The 13,365-nt window shown below is 34.3% G+C and overlaps 1 protein-coding gene across 1 annotated transcript in view; it reads right to left on the bottom strand.

Moving 5' to 3' along the window:
- The window catches only part of LOC114361996 (small conductance calcium-activated potassium channel protein-like), a 38,508-nt gene that overhangs the window by 14,244 nt on the left and 10,899 nt on the right, over positions 1 to 13,365 (bottom strand). The window lies entirely within an intron of this gene.

Here is a 13,365-nt window from a genome sequence, read left to right as displayed (position 1 = left end):
GATACTCTCACTTATAAATCAATGGTCAGTTCATTTCATGGCCAAATAACATTAGGTTACCTGCTAAAACAGAAAATCTTTCTAGACAATCATTCCGGCAGTAAAATCCAACGGTTCAATCTTTAAACCACTCGGGACATTAACGTTCGCTTAATAGTAATAGTAATCCGTCACAAACCGTTACCGTCTGGGCTAATAGCAGCTGTTAAAGGAGCTATTCCGAAAGCCTGCGAGTTTTACAACGCGTCGATAATGCACTCCGGCTAAGTGTAGTTTGCGATGCACGGAGCTTCGTTGTAAATGTTTAAGATGTCTAGACGAATCGAGGAAGCTGGGTTTTTACAACGCACAGATTTGGATTACAGAACTGTACACTGGCAAATTGTAGCGAGAACACTGTATTGAGTCATCTTACTCAATAGTTAATAATGTTCATTGCTTTCGTAATGTACTTTCGTAAGGTACCTAGGTGTGTACTTTTAAAATGCTTTTAAAATGCATTGAATTGCATACCTTCCTTGCTAGGGGCAGAGTAGATTATGTGAGGCTCACCTCATGGGAAGGACGGGGCATCTTCTTAAAATAGCCCCGTTGCTTTGTCATTTTCCATAAGTGCGAGAAACTATGGGAGTTTGTCATAAGACATTTAATTCTGCAGGGAAGCACGTCATAGAGTCTGAATGAGGCAGTTCAGTCCCTTGGCGGCTTATAAAGATTGATACCAGCGTTGTTCGGAGCCTTCACTGTGCCATCTTACAGTACAGACGAAGAAATATAAACATTATGTTTTCTATCGATCTCTGCAGGTCTCATCAAACCTCCAAGGGCGGTCAAGGGTTACGGTTATTCAATAGCTATGTCCACTGTAAGGTATAATTACGGAATTCCGTGACAGACTATCCTGAAACCCTTACTTAGCTGTTAATAATAAAACTTGTTGATGTTGTTAGGCAATATAGAAGAAAACTATAAATGTCTATCGATAATTCTTGACCTAGTGCTCCAATTGACGAGATTGTTGTATTTTCTTGGTAACACGAAATGGTCACGTTCTCCATCCCAGAGTCGTCGTGGCCTATTATTTTAGGAAATGTATTTTTATATGAATGCTATAATATCCGATTAATTGAAAACGAACAGAATCAGATTAATCGAAGACGGAAGAGCCTGGATGCGGGCAGCGCAGGACCGTGCATTGTTGAAAACCTTGGAGGAGGCCTTTGTCCAGCAGTGGACGTCATTTGGCTGAAACGAACGACCGAACGAATCGAAAACGGTTGCTAACTAATCGAATAATCTTTCACAGTCGACTTTCGTTTTCAGAACTGAAAATGATTTAATGTTCCGTTATGTTTGGAAAATAGGTAGGTAGGTATAATTTATAGCTGAAACGGTAAACAACAATGGCTCGAATTTTACAATGTCTAAATTATTATGCGTCTTGATTACGTCATTAATTTCGAGTCAGGCTTCTGACAGTTGGATTGAGATACTCGTAGATATTTCATGCTTTCGCTAAGTGGGTATATTAACATAAGTTATTCATCATCGCATAGTGATGGTAAACGATAGAGAACTTTACGCAAAAAAGTTATTTGATCAATTTACTATACGGTTTATCTAAAACGTTTGTTACGTTATAATAATGTGACTGAAAAAATATTTTATGATTTTGTTGAGTTTTATGTTTCAAAACAGCTATTAGAAAATGGCTAATAGATTTTTGTGAATACAATGAAATAGATCACGCCAGCTTTTTTATGGACGAAGTTATTTCTCAAGTTGATACGTATTTAAGCTTTAAAAATAGGTAGGGTTTTAGGATGGCTGAGACTTTACAACCGTTCTGACAGACTGAAATCCTAGACGAGATCTAAGTACCTTCTAATCGTTAGAATTGTGACATTCCTATACCAACGAGACTGATCTCCGTGATAAGTAAATGCTTTTACTTGTGTATCACATAATACCAGAACCAGAGAACTTCCAGACCAGAATTACTCAGAACTTTCAGAAGTTAGTACTCATCACTATCTCAGTTCTCATAGTCTTGACTCTTGATAATGCACATCTCTAGTTATAATAATACAGATAATCAAAGTTCGCTTCCCGTTCGTACGAGTAGGTACATCACATTAACAATGCTAATGTAAACATTAATGGCGTTATTAGTTCCTGACTGGCATAACAGCAACCCGCTTGTCAAACGATGAAGGTTTCGAAACCCTAATTTCGTGACAAAAAATTGTAAAAATTAATTGGATAAAAAGTGGATTGCTTGACAAAAGACATTATTTCAAATTACGAGGAAAAGCAAAAGTAAACTTTTGCTAGAACGTAACCTAATGATGTGAAGTTATTTATTATGTCTAGTGAGTAGAAGTTATTGTAGATTTGTAAGAAATTGTTGTCCAGAAAAATATTTACAGAACGTTATTACATCCAAGCTCCAAGGAGTTTCCCTGCGTGATTGAATCAGAAATGAGGAGATCCGCAGGAGAACCAATGTGACCGACATAGCTCGCAGAATTGCTAAAATCAAGTGGCAGTGGGCGGGGCACATAGCTCGTAGAGACAATGGCCGTTGGGGCAAAAAAGTTCTCGAGTGGCGACCACGAAGAAGTAGCGTGGGCAGGCCTCCTACTAGGTGGACCGACGATCTGGTAAAGGTCGTGGGAAGAGCCTGGATGCGGGCAGCGCAGGACCGTGCATTGTGGAAAACCTTGGAGGAGGCCTTTGTCCAGCAGTGGACGTCATTTGGCTGAAACGAACGAACGAACGATTACATCCAAAACTGAAAAATCTGAAGGCCGGCCATTAGCTATAACAACAAATATGGAAAACCGAAAACACCGAAGTAGGATCTGTGTTAAATACAATAATTTTATTGTTATTACTTGGGCTGGAGTTACATAATTGTGTAATTACAATATTTCTTAGGTGAGTGTTTTGGCGCGATAATTGAGATTCGGCTAACCTTCATCTCTTTTGACTTAGCCAGGATAATCCATATGAATGGATGGACTCTTAGTCTTAATTATTAAACCTCCACGAAATATATTAGGCGAGAGCTTATGCAGAGGCATTTAAGGTGCTTTTGGAGGTATTTTCCTTAAAAAATGGCTTTGGCTATTAAGTAACTTTATGAATCTTATTTGAGTTTTAAGTGCCAAATAAGAAGCTTTTCATATCGAAGATTCTTGAAATGCATGTTAAACTACCGAAATAAATAGAGCCATAAATAAATAGTTTATGCCATTAAAAGATAAGTATGATGACAAAATCTACAAATTGAATGTTAGTTACTAAGTTTCTCGTGTATCGTGGGTATGTACTAGTATGTATTCATTTATCTTATTTTTATAAGAACCCCATGTATCAATACCCTTAGATTCAGTAAAAAGGAAAATGGAAAGAACAGTCAACAGTCTTGAATTCAGTAAAAAAGAAAATCTAATTCAGTTACTTCTAGTTGGTTTTATTTCTAAAACAGAAAGTCTGTCCGGTGCACTTCTGAATGTGCACTAATTGATTTGTATGTTGCACGTGTGAAGTTTGTTAAATACGTTTGTTTCAAATTGAATTCTCCATTATTTAGAATGAATCGAGCATGCTTGGCATTTTTCTCAAGGATAGAAACAGTAAATTTTCCGATGAATTAAAAAGAATTGGTTTAAGCAAACTGAAGTGATAATGCGTTAGTCATATTATCTATAATTTAAAAAGTAAAGAACGTGTCGTGAAAAGAGTCAAAATATTAATAAATTGAGCATAAAAATAATACAAAGTAAATTTTACCAGTTGGAAGCGAAAACCGAGCACCAAGTGGACTTCATTTAGGTTGTCAAGATATTTTGAATTGGGTGCAAAATATTGTGAGTAGGTACATACCTACTCACAATATTTTCCCTCGGAAACGGATTTTTCTCCAGAATCCGTCCCCCCTCCCATCTAAAACTAAACTGTTGGCTTAAAAAATCTGGAAAAATTCACAATAATAGTATTTTTATGAACTTTCCAGGAAAACTATAACTGTTAATATTGAACTACTACGGAACCTTACACTGCGCGCGGCACGACACGCACTTGGCCAAATTTTTGTTAGTGATTTTGAATAGTTAACTAAAATATCTAATCACAACTGGCATTAAACATAAACGTGTCCTTCTCTGTTCTTATTAATGGACAAGATTACCACTGTTTATTTTCTTGCTTTTGTTACATATTACTTGTAGTTTCGAAAGTTTTCCTTCAGTTCCTATTTGTTCTCATCTAACAAAACTGGAGCCACAACATACTGTTCTTTTAATATCCCACCAACAATGTTCATTCGAGTTCATTCCCCCGAAATGGGAATGTGAATACGAGAAAATACCTCCCGAATCTTGCCCTGCGAGAAAGTTGGCTACTCGTACATAATATGTTGTGCAAAACAAACATCTTGGACCACAATGTTGTGTAATTGGTGCTGTTTTTCAGTGATTTATTCGTTGAATGATTACGGATTATGTTCCGGGTCATAAAGTTTTATCGATTTAAAATGATCAGGAGAAAAACTCAAAGTTAAAATTAGCCTCATTTTATTCAATGAGATTAACTCAGTCGGTGCTTGAGGACATTGACATTATGACGTGACAGAGCATATAAATCTGAAGTCTCTATCTCGATTCACGAAATAGTGTAGATATTTTAAGTAAACGCTGAACAGTAATTCATAAAAGAGATTGTTTATGTACGAAATTAAAAGTTATGTTATTTTAACATCTTATTTGAAATACAACGTGCTCCTTTTGTTTTCCGGAAATTTTATATTCTATAAAAAAAAACTAGTTAAAGAGTCTTAGGAATATGTGTTTATAAAAGCATATTTTTAAAGATAATGTGGATTCTAGATTTAAAAGATACCTAGTTGATTTAGATTATAGTATCATCAATCTAGTTTTTTTCTTCAAAATTTTCACCTAGTCTTTTTGTGCAGACTTTTTATTGATAAGTGTATGTAAATTATGAATTATTTCAGTGAAAAATAAAGTTTTTAAATAATTTCGAATGAAAAAATACTTAAGTCAAAAACATTTTTGAATTTAACAAAAAATGTAATGCCATTCCATTCTTTGAAGTGGTGTTATTAATACCCTAGAGTTCCAGGAAATCAAGAAGAGCACGTTGTATAATATGCTTTGTCTCATAAAATAAAGCTACTGCAGTTATCTAATAAACATAGCTAATATTATTTTGTACCACGCAAGGGAAAACGTGCTTTGAACGACAAAAGCTTCATCGTACTAAGCTTTGTAAGCTTAATTTCTAAATAAGCTCGATAATTAAGCACCTGCTGCTATCGAAGGCTGTGCCGTGGTTTAGCAACGAAATAATTAATTTTGTTACCCAGTTTAGTTTAATAACGGTAGACATGATATACTCGTACAGTATAAAATATTTTTCAGTGTTTTCTTGATTAACTGAATAGTTTTCAGCAGGAAAGCAATTTTCTTGCAAACATTAGATGGTTATTATTAATGTTGTTAAATAAACTAAATCATAATGCATTTTTGACTTACGCCTGTATTCACAAACACTACTATAAGGTCTCACAGTGCGCGTGGACGCACAGGGTGACACACGAACCAATCACATAGCTCTATTCAACGCTGTGCGTTCGATTTGCTTCTTCAAGTATCGTTTGTAAATACGGGCGTTATTCTTCCTTGCATTATTTTTATTGAAATGCATACGTCCATATTCGTATCTAGCCGTCATTATTTGACCTTTATTTCGAAAGTCATTAAGATTGTCAGTAAAGGACCATCAGCCGTACAAATAACCATTCGTTTATGTGGTAAAATCGCACTTATTCAAACTACATTAGATGCCAAAATGATAAGCTTGACGTGCCTTCATCTTACCATAATTATGGGATCATCCACACGAACTAGGTCATGAAAATGTTATGGTCGTGTCCCTTACATTGTATAATTCTGTAATACCATTATGAATAATGGATTCATTGCTTTTTATATTATATTTATTCGCGGTGCCCTCTTGATTGATGATGCGGTTATTCATTTCCATAGAGAGATAAAAAATTCCATTATTTTTACGGTTCAAAAGCGAATGGGGTGAAATAGAAGTTCGGAATGATTCCATAATGGTTTATGCAGCAATCTACTCATATGACTGCAGACTCGAATAGATCAATAGACTGGAACAAAATCTGAGACTAAGCAATAAATGCCGAGAAAATAAAATCGAACCAACTTGACCTAGTAATATTTTGAACGAGAACCCTATATTCCATCCAATTAGCGTTTCAATCTTTATAAATATTTAAACGAGATGAGATTTTCATTATGGGAAAATGCACTTTTTGAGTGATATGCATTAGAGCTTTTATGCAATGAACTGAATTACTAATAGGTAGTAGCAAATAATTGATTTGTTGACTCTATTTTGACTTGGTAATTTTTTTTCGATATTGTTATGCTTGGTATCATTGCACCAAGCATGATAATAACATCGAAATAGCTCTGGTGGTTATTAATACAATTAATTCTAAAGTAAGTTAAACGGATTTTTACTAACTTTATCAAGCATTATGATTCAAAATTCCACGCGTCATTATTATTCTGTTGCCAATCAGCAACAAAATGTACATTTTAAAAGCTAAATATTGTCTTGTAACATGATCTTTTCCAGCCAAACCGGCCGGCCATTTTCTTGGGTGTAATTACTTATTTAAATCTCAAATCCCAATCTGCGTGTTCATACAAAACGAAGAATGAGTCGACATTAAATATTTAAGGCAAATACAACATTATTCACCGGAAGCCCTGTGCATACCTGGCCTATCTTGTTCCTTTTTAATTTTCAACTTTGAATATTTCATGCATTGGACCCTCACTTCATTGCTGGGTCTCAAGGCGCCGATCCTTTTGGGTCGTGCTTAGCAATTCGGGAAGAATGGGAAGAAATAAAATGGAAGGTGTGCAAACGTAAGGATTCTATGAAAATTTAAACGTCCTTACAATGGACTAAAACGTTATAATGGAAGACATTTTAAAGATTTGTTAATGATTCATAAACTCAAAATTCAGAAATAATGTAGGTACTTAGGTACAGATGCAAATGAAGCTAGACTTATCTTGTAAAATCACTATAAAAACAACATAAGACCAAAGATATGGAAAACAAGAATGCCTAAACAGTTCAATTTGATTATGATTGGATATTTAACGTTCCATTGTAACTTATTAGTAACTAGCTGGAACCCGTTTTACTCCCTTAGAGTTGAATTTTGCAAAATCCCGTCTTAGTGAGCACCTACGTTCTAAAAGGAACCCCCATGCAAAATTTGAGACTCCTATCACTTGTACTTTCTGAGATTTCGTGATGAGTGAGTGAGTCAGTCAATCAGTCAGTGACCTTTCGCTTTTATAGATAAAGATCTGTGATTCCATCATGAAATAGTGTAAACTTATTTTCATCTTAAACTTAGATAAAGCGACATTTCAACGCTAACATTTCAATAGTGAATTGCTAAATCTTCAAACTTTACTATCATTATCACTAAGTAAGTAGTCGTAATTCCATAATTTATTTCACATCTACATACAAAAATATGTGTTAGAACTCCACAGTAATGATCAAAGTTAATATAGGCTGTTCAAATAAGGCCTTTGGAGCTCTCACCGCCCGCCTAATATTTGTTTTCAACGTACAACTTTCAAGTTTATTCGCATCATTATGAACTTGATATCTATGTACTTGTACTTTGACTCCGGTTTCCTTTGAAAATGTTTTAATAAGCTTATTTTTATATGTCCAAAGTAAATAAGTATGATGAGAATCGACCGAATAAACTTTGTATCGCAAATTAGCGAGTTTGTTTTGATAGGTCTGAAGAATTTATTTTTACAGCGGTACCAATAATTCTTCAAGCGCATTTTATTAAATACGTTATCTTTAATGTTTACTGTGCTGAATAATATTTATTTTTGTTGCAAATCTACCGTTGAGAGTTAAATGTAAAACAGAAATCTACAAACGAATTATTAGATAGAAAGAGAACGTCATGATGGCCATTAAACAAAAATTAAAATACATCCTCGTTACAAAGGACTCTCGTCAATCGGTACTCAAAGCCATCATCATCATTTCAGCCACAGACGTCCACTGCTGAACATAGGCCTCCCCAATGATTTCCATATCGTCCGGTTGGTAGCGACCTGCATCCAGCGCCTTCCTGCTGCCTTTATAAGATCATCGGTCAACTTTGTGGGTGGACGTCCCACGCTGCATTTTTCGGTACGTGGCCTCCACTCCTGAACCTTGCTACCCCATCGGCATCAATTCTGCGTCAGTCAATACTCAAAGTACTCGACACTATTGACGAATTGCTATTATTATTATTAAATTAACTCTCTTTTTATGACAATATTATAACTTTACGAGTAGAGTCCTTAAATATTACATGAACATATCGTAGATATACAAGTTGAATTTAATGTTATCTCATTATTCTGAATAAATATGATAAATTATGACAACAGTTGTCCATCTGTATTACTGTCATTATTATCCGTTAATTGGTGTTATACGCGTATTACATATTGCAAATTATCATAATACGCTGTTAATATGAAACAATGATGGCATTAATGATAATCCACGTCGAATCAATTTGTGCCATAGTGAATGATCGTCAAAATTGATAATAACGAGAATATTATGGTCAAGTGCGAGTCATGGATTTAGGAAATTGTTCCTTATGCATTTACTGAGTGGTGTTATTTTCAACGTACAAATATAGCTTTATTGATTGATAATACTGTAGAACCGCAAGAAAAAAAGTATTTTAACAATAGACTTGGGAATTTATTCCATATAACGACATTTGTAACTAATTAAATAGGATTTATTTCCCTATTATGTAAGCGAATTCTTTCTAAGACGAGCTAGTACGAGCCAGACAAGCCATAATTATACGTTGCCTGATATTGTGGCCCATAATATACGTTGCCAAATGAACTAAAATACTCCACTTCGGGCCAACAACTGCTGTAGGTTACTTGAGAGCTTATTGCACAGCCAGATGACATTATGTCAGTCTTTTATATGACTTGGCTTGGATTTTAGGTGAAAATAACGAAAAGGTTCACGTTTGTCCATTGAAGAACCCTGAAAGTAATAAATTATATCTGACATAATATGGCGAATTTGCGACAGATCATTAAATGATTATAATAATATCAGCTTGGTTCAAATTTTATATTTTACTCCATAAATGCTTAAATAATGTTTCGCTGAATCGACTATTAAAATAATAATATCAAAATTAAATCATTTACATGAATATGAGTTTCCATTAAGAAGCTAACACGAGATCTTTGTGGCAACAAAAAAATATTTTCTCACTCAGCGATTAAACAATATTTCAAACACTAAACCGCAGTTCAATTTGCTTATAACGCTGAAAAAAGGGTCATTACTGTCTTCACACGTAGCAAATTCGCAAAATAACCTTCAGCCTCGCCGAGCCCTCTTACACAGTGATATGAATAGTCAAGGGACAATTTTGAAACGATACAATCTACCCGGAGGTAAGGTAAAGAAAAATGGAGCGAATCCCCTATCCAAAGGGCGTTCGACGCTATCTCATTGACAAAATGGACTGTCAACCTTGGTTTGTATCACGAATAAAGTTAAGACTTGACTAGATTGGAGCACGTTTGTTTAACAACATTACACAGCGAGCACAAGATACAGACGCAGCCTGCATAATCGTCGTGACAATCTAAAATATTAATGTGGCCAATCATTTCTATTTTGTTAAACGTAATGATTTTTTCAGCGTTATTAGTCAGAACAATCCATAACTACATCCAATACAAGACACGACGTAAGTGCCAATACATCATTCCTAAAGATTTACGACTGATAACTAGAAGCAGGGTAACACACTTTGCGAATCAACATTTCAAAATTAGGATCAGAGCAAGTTTCAAAACGTATGCCCCAAAATATTTATCGCTTAAAACATACTTAAATTCAGTTAACATTTTTTTCCGATAGAACTTTCAGTTAATTTTTCCCGATTACTCCGTTGTCACTCACACTCACAGTGTTAGAACTTTTGCCTAAGTGTGGACGAGCCCTTACGTTGCTGACCTTGAATTCACTATGGAACCTTGACTCAGTTCCACGGTACTACTGTAGTTTTGTATTCAATGTTGACCCGTCACAGTACCATATTTGGGTTATAAATTTTTCAGTGCTTGTAAACATTGTACAGCAGTCGTGTTTTATTTTTCCTTCCATTTGAAGGTTTTTACTTGAATAAGGAAAAACAAAGGTAATGAAAGAGTTTTCGTTGAGTTAATCTTGATAATATTATTACTAAACATGCTAATGTTGTATTAAGATAAGTAAGGTACAAGTTTTTGTGATTTTTGTCGAATATTTTATCGACAAATAAGCCCTGATAACCCCTTTCAATGTAACTTTTTGTCAAAAGGTCTCTATAACTAATACTTGGTTAATGATTATTTAATTTTATCACGAGAACCAACTACCATGAAGGATAATAATAATTTGTCTCATAACATCATAAGACTTTAAAACAAGAGATCACTAATTCACGAAATCTACCTATATCTATAAAAGCAAAAGGTCACTAACTTAGTCACTCACACATCACGAATTATCAGAAACTATAAGTGCTAGGAGTCTTAAATTTTGCATGGGGGTTCCTTTTAGACTGTGCTTACTGAGATTTTGCAAAATTCAGCTCCTGGGGGGTAAAACGGGATCCACGCGTACGAAGTCGCGGGCGGTCGCTACTTTAGTATAATAATACCGTGTATGATTGAGTTCAAGACACCATTATAGTGCTTTAGCTCTTAATAATGGGTTTTAGCTCTTCGCTATTACAACAAAGCGATACATACTATCGTAAGCAGCTTACTATGATAAGCAGATTGCGGTCAGTTCCTATTACAGGAGCTTATCATGGCTCTGATAATTGTGTTTGAAACTATTGTGTACTTTGTGTATTTAGATGAGAGATATATACATAATTATATTAGTAGATAGAGAAATACTCGAAGCAACACATTTTTGCTGTCTTATCACGAGGAAACGGTCTCTTATAAACAACTTATGGAGAGGACAGTTCTAAAATTCTAATAAAAATGTACCTAATAGATTTCTGTGAAAAAATAACAATGTCCAAAAATGACTACGACTATTGAATGGCTATGATTCATACTCAGAAATAAGCAAGTACAACTTTCAGAAACATCTTTAACAAATATTTGTGCAACACCTTTTTCCTCGAGTCCAAAGAATTTATTCATGTTATTCAAAACGGCCAAGTTACAAGTAGTTCGATAACTCCATTAAAATAAATCAAACTTTTAATTCATTTTTGTACCGAAGGAAGTGCCGTCTCGTCTGCGATAATTTAGTTTTCACTTGCGAACTATCACAAACTTGTTTCTGAATCGTATACTCGTACTTACGTGTAAATCATAAAATATCAACTCATTTTTAATTTAAGCCAATCGAAAGCAGCTGGTGTTTAAGACGGTTGAATTTTTTTTTTACTGATTTGTAGTAATTGTTTTGACAGTAGGTAGATTCTGTAATGCCATAAAAATCTTGCAACATTACACGATGTCTATGATGATGAAAACACAGTAGAATACAATACCTACTATGTATGAGCGTTCTACGAGTATGAGACCATTTCCTGACAGAAATTGTAGGTAAATCTTGGAGTAAGTACCTATAGAAGATAACTTTTGTTTCGTGAATCAGTTCAAGATATTATTCTGCTGTTAGCATTAAGTCAACTTTTTGTACAAAAATAAGTCTAGAATAACGCACCTATAATTTATAACATGTAATTAGTGGGAAGGTGACAAAAACCTAGATCGTAGTCGTTAATTTGAGAAGATTCTGTAATTACTCGAAGACCGCAACCGACCGCGGTATCTTAAGTGATCATGAAAGCTCATGTCCAACGCGATGGCTCCTACGTATACTGGCGTAAGTGAAAATAGTAAATTTTACAGGAGAGCCATTTTAGTGGCCAGAACCATATTTTTGGGTCATATCTTCTGACCTACTAAAACGAATTTAATGAAATTTCACATTTAGCCTTAACATGTAATGCTTTTGCTACTGCTGTTATCAATTTTTATATTTTTCTTATATATTTTGAGATTTTACGCATTGCCCTTTTACGTCGGCATATTTCTATAATTTCATGTATATTGTTCAACGTAAAGAGACTTAAATGACAACGTAAATATAATATTTTAAGCGATTACTCTCTTTATTTATGCATGTAATTATTTTAATTGTTATCATGTGCTATATCAATAATAAATCAGTTAGAAAAAGTCGTTTAATGTACCGTTTTACGTTTTAACGCAAATACGCCCATATACTGTGCTCGAGATTTAGTTAGGTCTTTTAACATAATGTGTCATATTTTTAAAAAATATAAATAACTTGAAAAAATCGAATTGCCTAAGGCGGGAATTGAACCCACGATGCCTTAGGCAGTTCGATTTTTTCAAGTTATTTATAATTTTCAAATTAGTTTGAGATGCGACTCTTTACGCTAAAAATTAAATAACTATATAATGTGTCATAATTTATAAATAAAACAATTTGCTAAATATTTTCATGGCTTTATTTAAGATTTGGATTATAAAAAATATATGTTTATGTAAGCAACTACTCGTATAGATTGACGAATCGTATGATTGGGCTTTATACGTGGCGTAGTTTTGCACATACGCCTATTTGCCTAAAATTTTATTTTGTATCTAATGGAAAAAAAATTTTTTTTCTTACTGATGTTATAGATTAGAGCAAAGTGAAATCATTGCTTAAATAATTGGAAAAAGGCGTAAGCGGCAGTTTCGCCCTTATACGTAGGAGCCATCGAACGTTAGATTTGAGATAATTTGCTCTAATGTCTATTTAACGAGGTAATAAGTTTTCCCTCGGCCCATTACTTAGTATGTTATGTTACAACGCTTAGTAACATTAACTTACAGATTATTGTTGTCATGTAAAGTTTCTTATTATTTAATACTACCTTTTGCTCGCAGTTTCACCCGCGAGAATTTCAGATCGTTATAAATTATAGCCTATAGGTTATTCTGATGTATAAATAATAATACTGTAAAGTTTCATCAAAATCCGTTCAGAAGTTTTTATGTGAAAGGATAACATACATCCTTAAACTTAAGACTCTAGTTCAAGTAAATTCTCCGTATGTAGCCTCTTACTGATTTAACGCCATCTGGTATTGCAGTAACGTACTAATCAAAGGAAGCCTTTAACGTGGTT

The sequence above is a fragment of the Ostrinia furnacalis genome, unplaced genomic scaffold (assembly GCF_004193835.3).
Source record: "Ostrinia furnacalis isolate ACB-3 unplaced genomic scaffold, ASM419383v2 OfSCF6084, whole genome shotgun sequence".
Lineage (NCBI taxonomy): Eukaryota > Metazoa > Arthropoda > Insecta > Lepidoptera > Crambidae > Ostrinia > Ostrinia furnacalis.
Note: the sequence above shows the minus strand (reverse complement) of the source record. Positions and strands in the feature narration are given on the sequence as shown.